This window comes from Herpailurus yagouaroundi, unplaced genomic scaffold, assembly GCF_014898765.1.
Source record: "Herpailurus yagouaroundi ecotype Mexico unplaced genomic scaffold, PumYag 28, whole genome shotgun sequence".
Lineage (NCBI taxonomy): Eukaryota > Metazoa > Chordata > Mammalia > Carnivora > Felidae > Herpailurus > Herpailurus yagouaroundi.
In genome coordinates, this window is record NW_024412376.1 from 69,283,425 (window position 1) to 69,306,674 (window position 23,250).

The 23,250-nt window shown below is 34.7% G+C and overlaps 1 pseudogene; it reads right to left on the reverse strand.

The window, feature by feature from the left end:
- Positions 1–630: 630 nt before the first annotated feature.
- LOC121037568 (AN1-type zinc finger protein 5-like) lies at positions 631–12,650 on the reverse strand (annotated as a pseudogene).
- Positions 12,651–23,250: the final 10,600 nt, after the last annotated feature.

A 23,250-nucleotide genomic window follows, 5' to 3' on the forward strand; every position in this document is an offset into this window, starting at 1 on the left:
AAGATAGCTCAAGACCCTGTTGGCTTGATGGCTTTACTCATGATAACCAGTTGTGATGTTTACCGTTCACAGAATGTCTTATTTGACAGCTTTTAGAAGACCAATTAGCCAGGCTTATATATGGTAACAAATACTGATTTCATGGAAACGTCTGATCCTCTTTATAGCTTTCCTCCTTCCAAAGAACATGTTGTGGAAATTAACAGGATGAAGTTTAACTACGGTAGAAGTGGACTGCCAGGCTTTTTCTGGTGTACCATTAAAAATAGAAACTACAGGTATATAACACTAGCAAAAGACTATGTCTTGATTACATTCCAAAAGGCAGATATGCTGCAAACCTGCAGATATTTCATGTATTATGTTTGGCACATGAAAACTAAATTTTGTCCCTAACTGTGTATTGCAATTTGCTGTGCAGATTTTCATCCTATTTTATTTATGGCAAGGGATATACATTTTGCAGGTCTGGATCTATCCATTTCTGCCTGTAACAATCACCCAAACATCCTAAAATTTTAATTATAAGACAGAAAAGTGTGAAGTAAAACTCTAGAGAACATCAAAGAAAAATGGCCATGCATCTGCTCGTTAATGTTTTCCTATGATATATTAAAATAAAAACAAAGTTTAAGTCTCTTCACAAGTAGTAATGTATATTCTTTGGATTTTTTTCAGCCACAACAACTGTATTCTCTTTTCTGATTTTTGCTTCATCTTTGCTTTGTAATCATATGGACAGTTGTGCTTCTCGGAGTAATGGTGAAGTCCACAAAACAAATTTCCACATCAGCAGTCAAACCCTGTAAGGCCAAACTTTCTTTCTGCACATAAAACATCTCTTCTTTGGTTTCAGCAACCCAGGAGCTTTTCCTTCACTTTGAGAAGTACTGGACTGAGAAACTGATGGACTGGGCTGAGTGACAACTGGGTCTGATACCTCTGTTTTAGAGGTATTTATTTTGTCCTCTCGAAATGCTCATTTCTGTCATTTGGTGAGTTACAGGCAAGGCAGCCACCGCCCATTCCTTGATTTTTCAGATACGCTGCCAGCAGTACCTTTGCAGTTGTTTAAACTAGTCTCTGCTTTTTGTACAGTAGCAGAATCTGAGGTAGGACTGTTGGAACCACTAGACTTACTGGGCTCATTCTGCCACTATTTCTGCTGTCTCTGATGATTTTCTTTGTAGCAAATGGAATCTTGTTTTTTTTATTATTATTTTAGCCATCCTGACAAGTATTAAGTAATATATCATGGTGGTTTTGATTTATGTTTCCCTGATTATCATTTATTTGAGCATCTTTTCATGTATCTATTGGCCATCTGTATATCTTCTTTGGAGAAATGTTTATTCATGTCTTCTGCCCATTTTTTAATTAGATTACTTGTAGTTTTTGGTGTTCAGTTGTGTAAGTTCTTTATATATTTTGGATACTAAACCATTATCCAATACTACTCATTATCATTTGCAAATATCGTCTCCCATTCTGCAGGTTGTCTTTTAGTTTTGTTGATTATGGTTTTTGTTTTTGTTGTTGTTGATTACTTTCTTTGCTTTTCAGAAGCTTTTTATTTTGATGTAGTCCCAACAGGTTATTTTTGCTTTTGTTTCTCTTGCTTCAGGAGACTTCTCTAGAAAGATGTTGCTACAACCAATGTCAGAGAAATTACTGCCAGTGCTGTCTTCTGGGATTTTTATGGTTTGAGCTTTCAAATTTAGGTCCTTAACTCATTTTGAATTTATATTTTGTCTATACTAAGAGAAAATGGCCTAGAAAATGAAACTAGAAAACTGCATGTTACTGTCCAGTTTTCCCAATACCATTTGCTGAAAAGACTGTCTTTTTCCCATTGGATATTCTTTCTTGCTTTGTCAAAGGTTAATTGACCATATAGTTGTGGATTTATTTCTGTATTTTTTATTTTGTTCCATTGATCTAATTTTTATGCCAGTACCATACTGTTTTGATAACTACTGCTTTGTAATATAACTTGAAGTCCAGAATTGTGATGCCTCCAGCTTTGCTATTCTTTTCCAAAATTGCTTTGGCTATTTGAAGTCTTCCATAGTTCCATACAAATTTTAGAATTATTTATTCTAGGTCTGAGAAAAATGTTGTTGGTATTTTGATAGGGATTGCATTACATGTGTAGATTGTTTGGGGTAATATAGACATTTTAATAATATTCTTCCAATCCATGGGCATAGAATGTCTTTCCAATTCTTTATGTCTTCTAAAATATCTTTTATTAGTGATTTATAATGTTCAGAGTATAGGTCTTTCACCTTGTTAGGGATGCTTATTCCTAAGTATTTTATTACTTTGGTGTAACTGTAAATGGGATTGTTTTCTAAATTTCTTTCTGCCACTTCATTATTGATGTATAGAAATGTAACAGATTTCTATGCATTGATTTGGTATCCTGCAAGTTTACTGAATTCATTGATCAGTTTTAGCAGGTTTTTGGTGGAGTTTTTTGGGTTTTCTATATATAGTACCACATCATCTGCAAATAGTAAAATTTTACTTCTTTCTTACCAATTTGGGTGTGTTTTATTTCTTTTTATTTTCTGATTGCTATGGCTGGGATTTTTGGTACTATGTTGAATAAAAGTGGTGAGAGTGTACATTCTTGTCTTCTTCCTGACATTAGGGGAAAAGCTCTCAGTACTTCCCCATTAAGGATGAGGTTAGCTCTGGGTTTTTCATATATGACCTTTATTATGTGGAGGTATGTTAACTAATAGTATGTTAACTATTAACCTAATTTTTTGAGGGTTTTTGTCATGAATGGATGTTGTACTCTTTCAACATGCTTTTTCTGTATCTATTGAAATAATCATATGTTTTATCCTTTCTTTTATTGATGTGATGTATCACGTTGATTTATTTGTGAATAATGAACTGTTTTCTCATTCTGGGAATAAAACCAACTTGATCATGGGGAATGTATTGTTTTAATATATTGTCTTAATGTAAGTTTTAATGTATTGCTGGATCCAGTTTGCTAATATTTTGTTGAGGATTTTTCAAATCTGTGTTCATCAGAGATTTTGGCCTGTAGTTCTCCTTTTTTCTGTGGTGTCTTTATCTGGTTTTGGTATCAGCATAATGCTGCTTCATAGAATGAATTTGGAAACTTTCCATTCTCTTCTATTTTCTGGAATAGTTTGAAAAAAAATGGGTATTGACTTTAAATGCTTGGATTAATTCACCTGTAAAGCCATCTGGTCCTGTACTTTTGTTGGGAGTTTTTTGTTATTGATTCCATTTCATTTTTGATAATTGATCCATTCAAATTGTCTATTTTGTCTTGATTCAGTTTTGGTAGGTTATATGTTTTAATAATTTATCTATTTCTTCTAGGTTGTCCAATTTATTGGCATATAATTTTCATAATATTCTCTTATAGTTCATTGTATTTCTGTGGTGTTGTCATTTCTCTTCCATTTCAGATTTTGTTTGAGTCTTTTTTTTTTTATGAGTATGGCTAAACATTTATCAATTTTGTTGATCTTTTCAAAGAACCAGCTCCTGGTTTCATTGATCTGTTCTTTTGTGTTTCTAGTTTCCTTTTCATTTATTTCTATTCTAATCTTTATAATTTCCTTCCTTCTGCTGGTTTTGGGTTTTGTTTGTTCTTGTCTTAGCTGTCTTAGTTTGTTTATTTGAATTTTTTCTTGCTGTTTGAATTAGACCTGTATTGTTATAAACTTCCCTTTTAGAGCTGCTTTTACTGCATCCGAAATATTTTGAACCATTGTTTTTTTCATTTGTCTCTTTTTTTTAAAATTTCTCTTTGATTTCTTACCCATTCATTGTTTAATAGCATGTTTTTAATTTCCATGTAATTGTGCTCTTTCCAGATATTTTCATGTGATGGATTGCTTGTTTCATAGTGTTATGGTCAGAAAAAATGCATAGTAGGACTTCAGTCTTTATCAATTTTTTGATACTTGTTTTGTGGCCTAATATGTGATCTATTATGGAGAATGTTCCATGTACACTTAAAGAGAATGTGTATTCTGTTTTAGGATGGAATGTTCTGAATATATCTGTTATCTGTCTGGTCTAATGTGTCTTTCAAAGCCACTGTTTCCTTGTTGATTTTCTGTTTGCATGATCTGTCTATTAATGTAAGTGGGTTGTTAAAGTCCCCTTACTATTATATTACTATTGATTACTTCTTTTATGTTTATTGTTAATTTTTATGTATCTGGATGCTCTCATGTTGGGTGCATAAATATTTACAATTGTTACATCTTGTTGTATTTTCCCCTTTATTATTATAGTGTCTTTCTTTGTCTCTTGTTATAGTCTTTATTTTAAAGTCTATTTTCTCCATACTTATATTGCTACCTTGGGTTTCTTTTGACATCCATTTGCAGGATAAATGTTTCCCCATCTCCTCATTTTCAATCTGTAAGTGTCCTTAGGTCTGAAATAAGTCTCCCACAGGCAGCATATAAGTGGGTCATGTTTGTTATCTACTCTGTCACCCTATGTCTTTTGATTGGAGCATTTAATCCACTTATATCCAAAGTAATTATTGATAGGTATGCAGTTATTGCCACTTGGTTTCTTGTTTCATTGTTATTTTTTTGAAGTTCTTCCCAGTTTCTTTTTTCTCTTGTTCTCTCATGTTTAGTTGACCTTCTTTAGTGATATACTTGAATTCCTTTCTATTTATTTTTTGCCTAACACTAGTTTTTGATTTGTGGCTACATCTTCTGCATATAGCAGTCTATATTAAGTTTATGGTCGCTTAAGTTTGAACACATTCTTTACTCCTCTTTGCCCCCATGTTTTAGGTACATGGTGCGAACTCCACATTCTTTTTGCTCTTTGAGTCCTTTGACTGATTTTTATAGATGTACTTGTTTTTATCACTTTTGTGCTTTCTACTTTTATTACTCTTACTGTCTTTCCTTTCCACTCAAAGAGTCCCCTTTAATTTCTTGTAGGGCTCATTTAGTGGTCATGAATTCCTTTAGCTTTCGTTTATCTGGAAAACTTTATCTCTCCTATTCTGAATGCTTTCCATTACTCTGTCCTCCAGGTTGTTGATCTGAGCCTTGCAAATTGAATATTCTTGGCTGCAGATTTTTCTCTTTCAACACTTGAATATATCATGCCACTCCTTCCTGCCCTGCAAATGTCTGCTGAAAAATCAGTTCATATCTTTATAGGTTTCCCTTGTATATGGCTGTTTTCTTGTCTCTTGCTGCTCTTAAAATTCCCTCTTTATCACTGACTTTTGCCATTTTAATTACTATGAGTCCTTGTGTAGACCTTCTTGGGTTGATTTTTGGAGGGGCTCTCTGTGACTCCTGGATCTGGATTTCTGTTTTCTTTCCCAGATTTGGGAAGTTTTCGGTTATTACCTATTCAAGTAAATTTTCTGCCAACTTTTCCCTCTCTTTTTTTTTTTTTTTTTCTGGGATCTCTATAATGCAAATGTTATTATACCTGATGGTGTTGCTGAGTTCCCTAAGTCTATTTTCACTTTGTATTGTTTTTTCCTCTTACCTGTTCAACTTGATTGCTTTCCATTACTCTGTACTCTAGGTTTTTGATCCGTTCTTCCTTTACTCTAGTATTTATTTCATCTAGTGTATCTTTAATTTCATTTATTGAGTTCTTCATCTCTGATTGGTTCTGTTTTATGTTTATCTTCTTACCAGTCTCACTGAGATCCTCTATTCTTTTCTCAAGTCCAATGAATATCTTTCTGATTATTACTTTAAATTCTCCATCAGGCATATTGCTTTTCTCTGTTTCACTTAGGTCTCTTGCTGGGATTTTTGTCCTGTTCTTTCATTTGGGACATATTCCTCTGTCTTCTCATATTGTCTAACTCTCTGTGTCTATTTCTGTCTGTTAGTAAAGTCAGCTAGATCTCCTTTATTTGAAAGTAATGTCTTTATGAAGAAGAAATCCAATAGTGTCCTGCAGGACAGCGTCCCCTGTTCACTTGAACCTGGAAATTTAGGGTTGTCGCCTATGTGTATTGTATGCACCCTGATGTTGTGGCCAAGCCACTTTTTCCTTTAGTCCATTGGTTTGTAATGGCCCTCTTTACCTGTTGTAGATAGTGCTTAGTCCTTATGTTGTTAGTGGGCCAGTCTGGGGCAACCCTGGGCCTGAGTTGAGTCACACCAGATAGGTACAGAGATACAATATCACCAAATTACTGCCCCCCCCCCCCTCGGAAACTCTTATTTTTGTGGGTGGGGCATGTACTCAGACCAGCAGTCTGTACCCAACCCACTTCTGGGACTGCAGCCTGACTTGTGTATGGTTATCTTCCCATCTCCCCGGGGAGTGGGAGGAGCCACTTTGGATAATGCTGACCCCTATTGGGGCTGCATGCACACTGCCAGGCTTGTACTGCTTTTGATGGACTCTGACCAAGAGTTTATTGAAAGGGGAAGATTTACAGAAGCTTATGAAAATAGGATGTGATATTAGCAAAGTTTGTGTGCCAGTCCTCTGTTGAGAGGATCACCATTCACAGAGACTAAGGAAAAGTCGTCTGGAATTTGGCGATTTGGAACCCCCAAAGCCCCAGAGGCAGGATGTGTAGTGCTAGCAAGTTTTGTGTACTACCTATCCTCTATGTGAGTGGACCTGTAGCCAACAGGACTAGTGCCAGCTGAATTGGTGCTTGATTTATATTTTTAAACATGACCTCAATGTGACTTTCATCAATCTCCACCATGGACTCTTTCAAGGTAAAGTTATATTTTCTTCTCTGAGTTATTTATGTATTTTTTAAACCTCAAATCTCCTCTATAGTCAGTCCTTTAGATATGGTACATTAAACACATATATTCCCATATTTTATTTCTATTGTTAACCATAAAAATAAAACTGTCAGTTATTTTACTACTGAAAATTAGTTTATTTAGGAATAGTGGAGAACTGCAATTCGGGACAAGCAAGCTACAGCAAAACCATAGACAATCTGAAGAACAAAGGAGAGGAGGGCTCTTTTATAGAAGAAAGGGGAGTTGAGAGAAACTCATAAATAAAAAGTCTATTGGAGGGAGTGAACTGGCAGTTTGAAGTATAGTGGCTTTTCATTGGTTGAGTTGTGACACATTCATTTGCTATTACTGCACAAAGGGGAATCTTTCTTCCTTCTTCTTAGGTAGTAAAGTGCAGGCTTATTCCTGTTAAGAATGTAAGGTACCTCTCTTCCCTGCAGAAGACAAGGAGGGGTAGTGTGTGAGAGCTCCCCCTACTGTCCCCATCTCTAATGTGGTTTACTTTTATCACTTTCACACTATTAATTTGCCTTTTAATCATATTTACTACTTCCCTATAACTTGTCTGAACTTCTGAATCCCATCTTTGTATCCAAGTAATTAAAAGGAATAACAAGTATTCAGTCCCAAGTTTCCTACATATGAATCTATTTAGCAAAATATTTTTTTTGCTCTATACAATGTCTTTACAAAATAATATCCAAATGGCTTCAAGCTGTTTCTTTTCTTTTTATTGAGATATAATTGACATATAATATTATATTCAGATGCACAAGTAATTATTTGATATTTGTATACATTGTAGCATGATTATAATAGTATAGTTAGCATCTATTACTGTACAAAGTTGAACTTTTTTTCTTGTGATCAGAAAATTTAAGGTCTATCCTCTTAGCAATTTTCAATATGCAATACAATATTAACTATAGTTATCATGCTGTATATTACATCCTCATGACTTATTTTTTAACTGTACGTTTGTATCTTTTGAACCTCTTGACACATTTTGCCCATCTTCCATGCACAGCATCTAGCAACCAAAAATCTATTCTCAGTATCTGTGAGTTTGTTTGTTATATTCCACATGTAAGTAAAATATATATTAGTGTTCTCTTACTTAATTTTGCATAATGCCCTTAATGTCCACCCACACTGCCAGTGTGGAGCCTGACATGGGGCTTTGAACCCACCAACCATAAAATCATGACCTGAGCCAAAATCAAATCAGATGCTTAACTGAGTGAGTGCAGGTGCCCCAGTTTTTAATTTTTTTGTTCATTTTTTTTTAAGAGAGAGGGGGTGAGTCCTAAGCAGTCTCCACGCTGTCAGTGCAGAGCCTGTTGCAGGGCTTGGATTCACGAACCATGAGATCATGACCGGAGCCGAAATCAAGATTTGGACACTTAACCAACTGAGCCGCCCAGATGCCCCAGATTTAATTCTCTTTTATGGCTAATATTCCATTGTGTGCATATAGCATATATTTTTTATCCATCCACTGATGGACAATTAGGTTGTGTTCATATATTGGTTATTGTGAGATATGTTTTTGAGTTAGTGTTTTTGTTTCGTTCAGATAACTACCAAGAAGAGAATTGCTGGATCATATAAATACTTGTATTTTTAACTTTTTGAGGAACATTCATGCTGTTTTTCATAATGGCTGCAACCATTGGGAATTTACCTTCCCAATAGCATACCAGGGTTTCCTCTTCTCCAAATCTTTGCCTACACTTGTCTCTTGATTATTTGATAATAGCCAATCAAACAGATGTGATCTATTCAGAGCTATTCAGATCTTCCCATTTTTTAAATCAATTTTTATTTGCCGTTGAGTTGGATGAATTCTTTATATAATTTGGATAATAACTCTTTATTAGATGTACAATTTGCCACTGTTTTCCCCCATTCATTAGTTGCCTTTGTATTTTCTTGATAGATTTCTTTGCTGTGCAGAAGCTTTTTAGTATCATGTAGTCCCACTTAGTTGTTTTTTGCTTTTGTTGCTTTTGTTTTTAGTGTCCAAGCCAAAAAATCACTGCCAAGAATAACGTAAAAGAGTTTTCTATATGTTATAAGATAGTGATCTAGTTCCTTTGTTTTTCAGATGGCTGTCCAATTTTCCTATCACTATATATTGAAGAGACTGTCTTTTCCCCATTGTAAATTCTTATCTCCTTTGTTGTAAATTAATTGGCCATAAATGGGTAGGCTTGTTTCTTATCTCTGTTCTGTTCCAAGATCTATGTGTCTGTTTTTATGTCAATATCATACTGGTTTTGATTAGCTTTGTAACATACTTTAAAGTCATGGTATGTCTGGGCGCCTGGGTGGCGCAGTCGGTTGAGTGTCCGACTTCAACCAGGTCACGATCTCGCGGTCCGTGAGTTCGAGCCCTGCGTCGGGCTCTGGGCTGATGGCTCAGAGCCTGGAGCCTGTTTCCGATTCTGTGTCTCCCTCTCTCTCTGCCCCTCCCCCGTTCATGCTCTGTCTCTCTCTGTCCCAAAAATAAATAAACGTTGAATAAAAAAAAAATAAATAAATAAAAAAATAATAAAGTCATGGTATGTGATGCTTCTAGCTTTGTTCTTCTTTCTCAAGGTTCTTTTATCTATTTGGGGTCTTTTGTGGTTTCATACAAATTTTAGAATTGCCACTGGCATTTTGGTAGAGGTTGCACTGGATCTCTAAATTCCTTTGGGTAATATAGACAATTAGCAATATTCTTCCAATCCATGAGTATGGAATTTTTTTCCATTTATTTGTTTCATCTTTATTTCATTAATGTCTTAAAGTTTTTAGCATACAGGTATTTTGTGATGGTTAAATTTATCCCTAGGTATTTTATTCTTTTTGATGGAAATGTAAATAGATTCTTAACTTTTTTCTAATAGTTTGTTATTAGTGTTTAGATACACAACAGAATTTTGTATATTGATTTTTTATACTGCATTTTTACTGAATTCATTCATTAGTTCTAAGAAATTTTTTTGGTGGAGTCTTCAGAATTTTCTATGGGTAATGTCACTATCATCAGCAAATAATGACTGTTTTACTTCTTTCCCAATTTGTATGCTTTTATCTCTTTTTGTTGCCTGATTGTTCTGGCTAGGACTTCCAATACTATGTTAATTAAAAGTGGCGAGAATAGACATCCTTGTCTTCCCGATTTTAAAGGAAAAGCTTTTAAACTTTTTACCATTGACTATGATATTAGTTGTGAGCCTGTCAAATATGGATTTTATTATGTTGAGACATGATCCTTCTATACCCACTTAGAATTTTTACCAAAGACAAGCATTAAGTCAAATGCTTTTCTGCATCTATTAAGACGATCAAATAATTTTTAACCTTTATTTGTTACTGTGATGTATCACATTGATCAGTTTCAGGATGTTGAACAATCCCTGCATCCCTAGAATGAATCCCACTTAATCCTGGTGTACGATCATTTTAGTGTACTATTGAATTCAGTTTGTTAAGGTTTGTTGAGGTTTCATTTTTTTGATTCTGTGTTCACAGGATATTTTCCTGTAATATTCTTGTGATGTGCTCATTTGGTTTTGTTATCAGGGTAATGCTGGCTTCCTCATAAAATGAGTGTGGAAGTGTTTCCTTCTCTAGCATTTCCCCCCCTCCCCCTTGGAAGAGTTTGAGAAGGATTAGTATTAATTCTCTGAATATTTGGTAGAATTCACAAGGGAAGCATTTTGGTTCTGGACTTCTGTTGATGGGAAGTTTTCAGTTATGGATTCATTTTCCTTATTGGTAATCAGTATATTCTCATACTCTATTTCTTCATGATTCAGTCTTGACAGGTTTTAGGTTTCTAGGAAGTTATTCATTTCTTCTAGGTTGTCCAATTTGTTGGCATATATTTGTTAATAGTAGTAATCTCTTCTGTTTTGTATTTCTGTGATGTCAGTTATAATGTCACCTATTTCATTTCTAATTGTGAGTTCTCTTTTTCTATGTGAGTCCAGCTAAAGATTTGTCAATTTTTTAATCCTTTCAAAGAACAAACTCCTTATATCATCTTTTCAATTTTATTTATGTGTTTATTTATGTATTTATGTATGTATGTATATATGTATGTATGTATGTATTTATTTATTTATTTATAAATTTCCACTATGATCTTTGTTATTTCCTTCCTTCTACTGACTATGGGCTTTGTTTGTGCTTTTTATCTAGTTCTTTGAAATATTGAGTCAGGTTTTTTAGTTGCAGTTTTTCTTGATTCCTGAGGTAGGCATTTACTGCATGAACTTCCCTTTTAGGACAGCCTTTTCCATCCCATAATGTTTGGTATTTTGTATTTCCATTTTAATTTGTCTGAAGGTATTTTTACTTTTCTCTTTTGAGATTTTCTTTGCCTCGTTGGTTGTTCATTGTTTTTGTTTTTGGTTATTGAATTATAGTTCTTTATATATTCTGGATATTAACCTCTTAACTAATATATAACCTGGAAAGAGTTTCTTTCCATAGGTTGCCTTTTTACACTATTGATGTTCTCTTTGCTGCAGTGAAGTTTTTAAGTTTGAAGTGGTCCCCTTGTTTATTTTTGCTTCTGTTCCCTGTGTTTTTTTGTGTTATATCCAAGAAATCCTTTCCTATTATGGTGTTGTGAAATTGTTTCCTTGTATTTTATTCCAGGACTTTTATAGCTTCAGGTCTATCTTTAGATCTTGATTCTATTTTAAGTTAATTTTTTGTTGTAGAAAAAAAAGACCACTTTAATTCTTTTTCATGTGTATATCTGGTTTTCCTATCACAATTTGTTGAAACTATTCATTTTCCATTGTCTTTTCACCTTTTCTGAAGATCATTTAACTATATAAATGTGGGTTTATTTCTAGACTCTTTATTCTGTTTCATTGCTCTGTATATCTGTGTTTATTCAAATAACATTCTTTTTTGATTAATGTAGCATATGTAACTTTATTAATTAGGAAGTATAGACCTTCAACTTTGGTTTTTCTCAAGATTATTTTGGCTACTGGGGTCCTTTGAGATTCCTAGTTAATTTTACAATGAGTTTTTCTTTTGTGCAAAAATTGTCATGAAATTTGATAGGGATCATTTTGAACATGTACATTTCTTTACATAGAATGGACATTTTACCAATATTATCTTGCAATTCATGAACATGAGATGTCTTCACTAATTTGTGTCATGTTTAATCTCTATCAACAGTGTTTTGCGGTTTTCAGTATACTAGATCTTGCCTTCTTCATTATATTTATACCTAAGTATTTTATTTTTATTTATATTATTAGAAATAGAATTAGTTTTTTAAATTTCCCTTTGGTTTGTTCATTGTTCATGTAGAAAAAGTAATTGATGTGTGTGTGTGTGTGTGTGTGTGTGTGTGTGTGTGTGTGTGTATTTGATGTTGTTTTATTCTGCAAATTTGCTGAATTCATTTTTTAGGTCTACCTTTTGTTTTTGGAATATTTAGCATTTCTGCATAGATCTTGTCATCTGTGAAAAGAGATAATTTTACTTTTATTCCCAATTTGGATAAGCTTATTTCTTGTTTTTGCCTAATTTCCATAGCTAGCACTTCCATAATGTGTTGAATTAGAAGTAACAGGAGTGGGAATCCTTGCCGTTGTTTGTATTGGAGGAAAATCATTTTTCACCATTAATCATGGAATATTCATATATGAATTTTATTATGCTAATGTAATTTTTTTAAATTTATAGTCTGTTTTTTATTATGAAAGTGTATACTCTGTCAAGTGCTTTTTCTGCATCAGTTGAGATGATCATGTGATTTTGTCTTTAGTTCTGTTAATGTGGTGTGTTATTTACATTATAAATGTTCATACATTGAACTACCTTACCTTTCAAGAATAAATCCGTCTTGGTCATAGTGTATAGTCTTTTTATGTGCTGTTGAATTTGGTTTGCTAGTATTTTGTTGATCTTTTCAATAGTACTCATCTAAGATACTGGTCTGTTGTTTCATTTCTTGTGGTGTCTTTAGCTTTGGTATCAGGGTAAAACCAGTCTCATAAAATGCATTTGGAAATGTTCTCTCTTCTTCATTTTTTGATAAGAATTTGAGAAGCATTGGTGTTAGTTCTTCTTAAAATGTTTAATACAATTCTTCGCTGAAGCCATCTATTTGGTTCTGGACTTTTCTGTGGGTTAGTTTTGGATTACTGATTCAAATTATATATTTGTTACAAGTCTGTTCACATTTTTTATTTCTTTGTTATTCAGTCTTTGCAGATTGCATATTTCCAGAAATTTATAATTTATTTCTTCTAGGTTCTACAACTTGTTGACATAACTATTCATAATATTCTCATATATATATATATACATATATATATACATACATACATATATATATATATTTAATTTTATTATAGTGTAATGGGCATAAAATCTTATATTAGTTTCAGATATACTACATATTGGACAATTCTATACATTATTAAATGTCTATCACAATAGAGGTAGTCACCATAAAACATTATGATGATATTGACTACATTCTCTATAGTGTACTTTTCATCCCTGAGATTTATTTTAAAACTGGAAGTTTGCACCCCTTAATCCTTTTTACCCATTTTACCCATCTTCCTGTGTGTCTCTTTTCTGGTAGCCACCAGTTTTTCTCTGGACTTGAGTCTGTTTGTTTTACTCTGTGGATTCCACATATAACTAAAATTGTATGGTATTTGTCTTTCTCTGTCTGACTTATTTCTCTGTCTGACTTATTATATGAGCATAATATACTCTAGGTCTCTCCATGTCCCAAATAGCAATATCTTATTTTTTATCATTAACTAATATTCCATTGTGTATATGTAACTCCTCTTTAAATCCCATCTAGGGGCGCCTGGGTGGCTCAGTCGGTTTAGCGGCCGACTTCGGCTCAGGTCATGATCTCGCGGTCCGTGAGTTTGAGCCCCGCGTCGGGCTTTGTGCTGACAGCTCAGAGCCTGGAGCCTGTTTCAGATTCTGTGTCTCCCTCTCTCTGACCCTTCCCCATTCATGGTCTGTTTCTCTCTGTCTCAAAAATAAATAAACGTTAAAAAAAAAATTTAAATCCCATCTATAGAGGAACATGGGTTGCCATGTCAATATTGCTCTGGCTATTCAAGTTATTCGTGAGTCCATAGAAATTTTAGGATTATTCTAGTTCTGTGAAAAATAATATTGTATTTTGATGGGTAGTGCATTGAATTTATAGATTGCTTTGTGTAGAATAGGTATTTTAACAATATTAATTCTTATACTTAATGAACAGGATATATATTTCAGTTTGTTTCTGTCATCCTCAATTTCTGTCATCACTGTCTTACACATTTTAGTGTAGAGGTCTTTCACCTCCTTGGTTAAATCTATTCCTAGACATCCAATTCTTTATGGTGCAGTTGTAAATGTGGCTGTTCGTTTACTTTGGGTTTCTGATACATTGTTATTAGCACAAAGAAATGCAACTAATTTCTGTATATTTTATATTCTGCAACTTTACTGATTTCATTAATCAGTTCTCATATATTTTTGGTAGATTCTTTAGGGGTAGTATACTGTCTTCTGCAAATAGTGACACTTCATTCTTTGCCAAACTGAATGATTTTGTCTGGTTTGACTGCTGTACCTAGATTTCCAGTACAATATTGAATGAAAGTAGTAAAAGTAGACATGTGTGTCTTGTTTCTGATCTCAGAGGAAAAGCTTTCGGTTTTTCACCATTAAGTATGTTAGCTGTTCGTTTTTCATATATGGTCTTTGTTATGTTGAAGTATGTTCACTCTAAACCCATTTTTTGAGATTTTTTTTTTTTATCATGAACAGATACTGGATTTCGTCAAATGCTTTTACTGCATGTATTGAGATGATCATGATTTTGCCTTTGTTGTGTTAATGTGGCATGTCCTGTTGATGTTGATTGATTTGCAAATATTGAATCACCCTTGTGTCCCTGAAATACATCCCTTTTGATCCTGATGAATGATCCTTTTAATGTATTGAATGAAGTTTTCCAACATTTTTTTTGAGGATTTTTGCGTCTGCTTTCATCAGATATATTGGCCCATGATTTCCCTTTTTTTGTGTGGTGTCTTTGTCTGGTTTTGGCATCAGGTTAATACTGGCATCATAGAATGAATTTGGGGTTTTCTTCCTCTATTTGTTTTTTGGAATCGTTTGAAGAGAATAGATATTAACTCTTCTTTAAATGTTTGTTAGATTTGCTTGTGAAGCCAACTGGTCCTGGACGTCTGTCTGTTGGTAGTTTTTTTTTTGTTGTTGTTGTTTTTGTTTGTTTTTTGTTTTTTTTTACTGATTTAATTTCATTACCAGTGATCAGTCTGTTCAGATTTTCTATTTCTTTCCAATTCAGCTTTAGAAGACTGTATGTTTCTAGGGATTTTTCCATTTCTTATAGGTTATCCAATTCGTTGGTATATAGCTTTTTATAATATTGACTTTAAATCCTTTTCGGTTCTTTGGGGTTGGTTATTTCTCCTCCTTCATTTCTGATTTTGAGTTTTCTTGATGGATCTGACCTTATTAATTTTATCTTTTCAAAGAAACAGCTCTTGCTTTTATTGATCATTTCTATTGATCTCTCAATTTCTTCTCTAATCTTCATTATTTCCTTCCTTCTACTAGCTTTGGGCTTTATTCTCTTTATTTAGCTCCTTTGGGTTTAAGGTGAGATTGTTGGAGATTATTTCTTTTTCTTGAGATACGCTAATATCACTATAAACTCCCCTCTTAGAATTCTGTTGCTGAATTCCAAAGGTTTGGACCATTGTGCTTTTATTTTCATATATATTCATGTATTTTTTTATTTCCTCTGGTTTTTTGGTTGACTCATTCATTGTTTAAGTTCCATTTATTTGTGTTTTTCCAGATACTTTTCTTGTAATTTCTAGTTTTGTGATCAGAAAGGATACTTGATATGTTTTTAGTAATCTTAAATATATTGGGGTTTGTTTTGTGGAATAACATATGATATATCCCAGAGAGTGTTCCACGTACACTTGAAAAAACTGTGCATTCCATTGTTTTTGTTTGGAATGTTCTGTGTATATTTGTAATGTCCATGTTGTCTAAGATGTTATTCAAAGCTACTCTTTCCTTGTTGATTTGCTATCTTGATGGTCAATCCATTGATGTAAGTGGGGTAATAAAGTCCTTTACTATTATTGTATTACTGTTTCTCTTTATGTCTGTTGATATTTGCTTTATGTATGTATGTGCTCCTATGTTGGATTCCTAGATTTTACCATTGTTATGGATTGATTGGTGGCTTTATTATTATGTAGTGCCCTTCTTTGACTCTTGCTATTGTCATTATTTTAAAGCATATTTTGTATGATATAAGCATTGTTATCCTGGCTTTTTTTTTAAATTTCCATTTGCATGGTATCTATTTTTCCATCTCTTCACTTTCAGGCTATATGTGCCTTAAGGTCTTAAGTGAGTCTCTTGCAGGCAGCATATAGATGGCCCTGGTTTTAGTATCTGTTTTGTCCTAATTTCTTTAGATTAGGGCACTTACTCCACTTATATTTACAATAATTATCAGTAGATTAATGGTTCATCCTGGATGGCTGGTTTGTACATGTCCACCCTGAATGCCCTTGTCAATCATTATCTTGAAAATGTATGGATCTGTCTTCTCTCTGTGTTCCCATCAAGCAGGGTACGTAGAGAAACCTATGGTTCAGCATTCAAGGTCAGGGGCTCCGGCGGTGGCCAACTGGAATATCTCCTTTGAAATGAAGAATGTCTGGATGAGGGGACTTGATCTTGGAACTCTGGCCAAAAAGGAAGTAAAAGGCTACAGATAGTTACTAGGCCAGTTACTACACAATAAATGCCTGCTCTGTAGGTTACAGCAGTGGACGCTTTGTCCAGACTGCCGCTCCTCAGCTCCCTATATATAACTTCTCCTAATAAATCTATGTCTCAATTGCTGTCCCAAGTCATTTCTTTTGGCCCTGCTAAGTTATTGCCCACTCTTGGCTTTGAGTCTTACACAAAAGGTATGTACTTACTGCCATTTTTTTTCATTTCTAGGTTTGTTTGTTTGTTTGTTTGTAGCTCTTCTCTGTTCTTTTCTTCTTCTCTTTTTTCCTCTGTGGTTTGATGGCTGCTTTCAGTATAATGCTTGGATTTCTGTGTCTATATTACATGACTTTTTTTGATTTGCAGTTATTTTGGGGTTAATACATCTATGTGTATAGCAGTCTATGTTAAGTGGATGGTCACTTAGATTTGAACACATTCTAAAACAGTACATTTTTATTCCTCGATGTATTATATATATAATGTCATATTGTGATTACATGCTTTATTTTATGTATCCCTTGATTAGTTTTTGTATTCATTTTATTACTTGTTGGGTTTTAACCTCAATACTGGCTTTTCAAGTGATTAACCTACCTTTATTATATATTTGCTTTCACCAGTGAAATGTTTTCCTGTCATAATTTTTTCTAGATTTGGCTTATTCTTTACACTTAATGAATTCTTTATAACATTTCTTGTAATGCTGGCTTGGTGATAATGAACTCCTTTAACTTGGGGAAATTTTTTATCTCTTCTTTAATTCACAATGATGACTTTTCTAGGTAGAATATTTTTGGTTGTACAATTTTTCTCTTTCAGCATTTAGAATATGTCCTGCCATTCCCTTCTGGGCTTGCAAGGTTTCTGCTGAAAAATAAACTGATAGGGATTTCCTTTATAACTGTTTTCTTTTACTGCTTATAAAATTCTCTTTTGATCACTACTTTTTTTTTTTTTTTTTTTTTTTTGCCATTTTTAATCATCACGTAGCTCAGTGTGGACCTCCTTGGGTTTATCTTGTTTGGGACTCAAACTCATAAACCACGAGACCATGACCTGAGCTGAAATTGGAAGCTTAACCAACTGAACCATCCAGGAGCCCCTGTCCATGTTTAGTAAGGTTGTGTGTGTGTGTGTGTGTGTGTGTGTGTGTGTGTGTGTGTGTTGAGTTATATAAGTTCTTCGTGTATTTTGGATATTAACCCCTTATGGGATATATCATTTACAAATATCTTCTCCCATTCTGTAGGTTGCCTTTTTGTTTTATTGACTGTTTACTTTCTGTGGCACAGCTTTTTTGGTTTTATCCCCCCATACTATATATTTTTGCTTTTGTTTCCCTTGCTTGAGGAGACTTATCTTAGAGAGGTGTTGTTAAAGCCTATGTCCAAGAGATTATTGCCTATGTTTCCTTCTATGCATTTTATGGTTTCAGATCTCACATTGATCCATTTCAAGTTTATTTTTGTGTGCGGTGTAACAAAGTGCTCCAGTTTAATGTTTCTAAATGTAGCTTTCTAGTTCTCTTAGCACCACTTATTGAAGAGAAAATCTTTTCTGCATTGTATTTTTGCCTCTTTTGTCATAGATTAATTGATTACATAGGCATGAGTTATTTCTGGGCTCTCTATTCTGTTCCAGTGACTTATGTGTCCATTTTTTTTTTTTTTGCCACTACCATAGTGTTTTTCTGTTTTGTTTTGTTTTTATAATTTTTTTAATGTTTGTTTTTGAGAGAGACAGAGTGCAAGTGGGGGAGGGGCAGAGAGAGAGGGAGACACAGAATCCGAAGCAGGCTCCAGGCTCTGAGCCGTCGGTCCAGAGCCCAATGTGGGGCCCAAACTCACTAACTGTGCGAGATCATGACCTGAGCTGAAGTTGGACACTAAACCAACTGAGTCACCCAGGCGCCCCACTACCATAGTGCTTTTATTACTACACCTTTGTAGTGTGTCTCAAAATTGGGATTCTGATACCTCCAGCTTTGTTCTTTTTTGTTTGTTTCAAGTTTGTTTTGGCTTTATGAGGTCTTTTGTGATTCCATACATCTTTTAAGATTATTTTAGTTCTGTGAAATATTCTTGTGGTATTTTGACAGGGATTGAACTTAATCTGTAGATTGCTTTGGGTGGATGAGTGAGGACTGTTGTTATATTTGTGTTGTCTTCAATTTCATTCATCAGTGTTTATGGTTTTGAGAGTACAGGTTTTTCACCTTTTTGGATAAGTTTATGTTTAGGTATTTTTTTTTTGGTGCAATTATAAATGAATTTTTTTTCTTAATTTCTCTGCTACTTGAGTATTTTTTTTAAGTTTATTCATTTTTGAGACACAGAGACAGAGCGTGAACAGGAGAGGGGCAGAGAGAGAGAGGGAGACACAGAAGTCAAAGCAGGCTCCAGACTCTGAGCTGTCAGCACAGAGCCCGAAGCAGGACGTGAACCCACGAACTGTGAGATCATGACCTGAGCTGAAGTCAGATGCTTGACCAACTGAGCCACCCATGTACCCCTGTAGTAAATTAAAATACAACCAATCTGAATATTTTGCATTAATTTTATTGAATTTATTCATTACTACTAATAGTTATTTGGTTCAGTCTTTAGTATTTTCTGTGTATAGTATCATTCCTTCTGCCAGTAGTATCAGCTTAAATTTTTTCATACCAATTTGGATGCTTTTTATTTCTAGTCTCATTGCTGTGGCTAGGACTTCCAGTACTATATTGAATAAAACTGCTGAGAATGGAAATCCTTGTCTTATTCCTGATCTTAGAGGGAAAATTTTCAGTTTTTCATCATTAAGTATGATTTATGTTAGCTGTGGGTTTTTCATATATGATTTGTATTATAATGAGATATGTTCCCTCTAAATCTATTTTCTTGAGAGTTTTTTTAATCATGAGAAGATGTTGACTTTTTTCAGCTACTCTTCCTGGATCTATTGAGATAAACATGATTTTTATCAATGTTGTGTTAGTGTGGCATATCATATTGATTAATTTGCAAATATGGTTCAATATCTCAAGCAGGCTCCACAATGCCAGCATGGAGCCTGACATGGAGCTCGAACTCTCAAACCAAGATATCATGACGTGAGCTGAAGTCAAGAATAGGACCCTTAACCAACTGAGCCACCCAGGTGTCCCACTGGCAAATAAATTTTTATGGTAGTCTTTAATAATCCTTGTATTCTGTGGTGGCATTTGTTACTTCTTTTTTATTTCTGATTTTATTTGTATCTTCTCTTTTACTTGACAAGTCTGGCTAAAGATTTACTAATTTTGTTTATCTTAAAAAAACAGATCTTGGTTTCATTTATCTTTACTATTTGTTATTCTTATTTCATTTATTTCTGGTCTTTATTATTTCTTTCCTTCTACTAACCTTGAGCTTTGTTATGCTAGGAGCAGCCCTGCAGCCCAAGAATGAATCCCACTTGATCATGGTGAATAATTCTCTTTATATGCTGTAGAATTCGATTTGCTAGTATCTTATTGAGAATTTCTGTATCCATATTCATCAGGGATATTGGTTTGTAGTTCTCTTTTTTTTGCTGGGTCTCTGTCTGGTTTAGGAATCAAAGTAATGCTGGCTTCATAGAATGAGTCTGGAAGTTTTCCTTCCCTTTCTATTTTTTGGAATAGCTTGAGAAGGATAGGTATTAACTCTGCTTTTAATGTCTGGTAGAATTCCCCTGGGAGGCCATCTGGTCCTGGACTCGTATTTGTTGGGAGATTGTTGATGACTGATTCAATTTCTTCGCTGGTTATGGGTCTATTCAAGCTTTCTATTTCTTCCAGTTTGAGTTTTGGGAGTGTGTGGGTGTTTAGGAATTTGTCCATTTCTTCCAAGTTGTCCAGTATGTTGGCATATAATTTTTCATAGTATTCCCTGATAATTGGTTGTATTTCTGAGAGATTGGTTGTCATAATTCCATTTTCATTCATGATTTTATCTATTTGGGTCATTTCCGTTTTCTTTTTGACAAGCCTGGCTAGAGGTTTATCAATTTTGTTTACTTTTTCAAAAAAGCAACTCTTGGTTTCATTGATCTTCTCTACAGTTTTTTTTTTTAGATTCTATATTGTTTATTTCTGCACTGATCTTTATTATTTCTCTTCTTCTGCTGGGTTTGGGGAGTCTTTGCTGTTCTGTTTCTATTTCCTTTAGGTGTGCTGTTAGATTATGTATTTGGGATTTTTCTGCTTTCTTTTCTTTTGTTCAATATATGAAATTTATTGTCAAATTGGTTTCCATACAACACCCAGTGCTCATCCCAAAAGGTGCCCTCCTCAATACCCATCACCCACCCTCCCCTCCCTCCCACCCCCATCAACCCTCAGTTTGTTCTCAGTTTTTAACAGTCTCCTATGCTTTGGCTCTCTCCCACTCTAACCTCTTTTTTTTTTTTTTCCTTCCCCTCCCCCATGGGATTCTGTTAAGTCTCTCAGGATCACATAAGAGTGAAACCATATGGTATCTGTCGTTCTCTGTATGGCTTATTTCACTTAGCATCACACGCTCCAGTTCCATCCACGTTGCTACAAAAGGCCAGATTTCATTCTTTCTCATTGCCACGTAGTATTCCATTGTGTATATAAACCACAATTTCTTTATCCATTAATCAGTTGATGGACATTTAGGCTCTTTCCATAATTTGGCTATTGTTGAGAGTGCTGCTATAAACATTGGGGTACAAGTGCCCCTATGCATCAGTACTCCTGTATCCCTTGGGTAAATTCCTAGCAGTGCTATTGCTGGGTCATAGGGTAGGTCTATTTTTAATTTTCTGAGGAACCTCCACACTGCTTTCCAGAGCGGCTGCACCAATTTGCATTCCCAACAACAGTGAGAGAGGGTTCCCATTACTCCACATCCTCTCCAGCATCTATAGTCTCCTGATTTGTTCATTTTGGCCACTCTGACTGGCGTGAGGTGATATCTGAGTGTGGTTTTGATTTGTATTTCCCTGATAAGGAGTGACGTTGAACATCGTTTCATGTGCCTATTGGCCATCCGGATGTCTTCTTTAGAGAAGTGTCTATTCATGTTTTCTGCCCATTTCTTCACTGGGTTATTTGTTTTTCGGGTGTGGAGTTTGGTGAGTTCTTTATAGATTTTGTATACTAGCCCTTTGTCTGATATGTCATTTGCAAATATCTTTTCCCATTCCGTTGGTTGCCTTTTAGTTTTGTTGGTTGTTTCCTCTGCTGTGCAGAAGCTTTTTATCTTCATAAGGTCCCAGTAATTCATTTTTGCTTTTATTTCCCTTGCCTTTGGGGATGTGTCGAGTAAGAGATTCCTGCAGCGGAGGTCAGAGAGGTCTTTTCCTGCTTTCTCCTCTAAGGTTTTGATGGTTTCCTGTCTCACATTCAGGTCCTTTATCCATTTTGAGTTTCTTTTTGTGAATGGTGTGACAAAGTGGTCTAGTTTCAACCTTCTGCACGTTGCTGTCCAGTTCTCCCAGCACCATTTGTTAAAGAGACTGTCTTTTTTCCATTGGATGTTCTTTCCTGCTTTGTCAAAGATGAGTTGGCCATACATTTGTGGGTCTAGTTCTGGGGTTTCTATTCTATTCCATTGGTCTATGTGTCTGTTTTTGTGCCAATACCATGCTGTCTTGATGATTACAGCTTTGTAGTAGAGGCTAAAGTCTGGGATGGTGATGCCTCCTGCTTTGGTCTTCTTCTTCAAAATTACTTTGGCTATTCGGGGCCTTTTGTGGTTCCATATGAATTTGAGGATTGCTTGTTCTAGTTTTGAGAAGAATGCTGGTGCCATTTTGATTGGGATTGCATTGAATGTGTAGATAGCTTTGGGTAGTATTGACATTTTGACAATATTTATTCTTCCAATCCATGAGCAGGGAATGTCTTTCCATTCCTTTAAATCTTCTTCAATTACCTTCATAAGCTTTCTATAGTTTTCAGCATACAGATCCTTTACATCTTTGGTTAGGTTTATTCCTAGGTATTTTATGCTTCTTGGTATAATTGTGAATGGGATCAGTTACTTTATTTGTCTTTCTGTTGCTTCATTGTTAGTGTATAAGAATGCAACTGATTTCTGTACATTGAGTTTGTATCCTGCAACTTTGCTGAATTCATGTATCAGTTCTAGCAGACTTTTGGTGTACTCTGTCGGATTTTCCATGTATAATATCATGTCATCTGCAAAAAGCGAAAGCTTGACTTCATCTTTGCCAATTTTGATGCCTTTGATTTCCTTTGTTGTCTGATTGCTGATGCCAGAACTTCCAGCACTATATTAAACAACAGCGGTGAGAGTGGGCATCCCTGTCGTGTTCCTGATCTCAGGGAAAAAGCTCTCAGTTTTTCCCCGTTGAGGATGATGTTAGCTGTGGGCTTTTCATAAATGGCTTTTATGATCTTTAAGTATGTTCCTTCTATCCCGACTTTCTCGAGCGTTTTTGTTAAGAAAGGGTGCTGAATTTTGTCAAAGGCCTTTTCTGCATCGATTGACAGGATCATATGGTTCTTATCTTTTCTTTTATTAATGTGATGTATCACGTTGATTGATTTGCGAATGTTGAACCAGCCCTGCATCCCAGGAATGAATTCCACTTGATCTTGGTGAATAATTCTTTTTATATGCTGTTGAATTCGATTTGCTAGTATCTTATTGAGAAT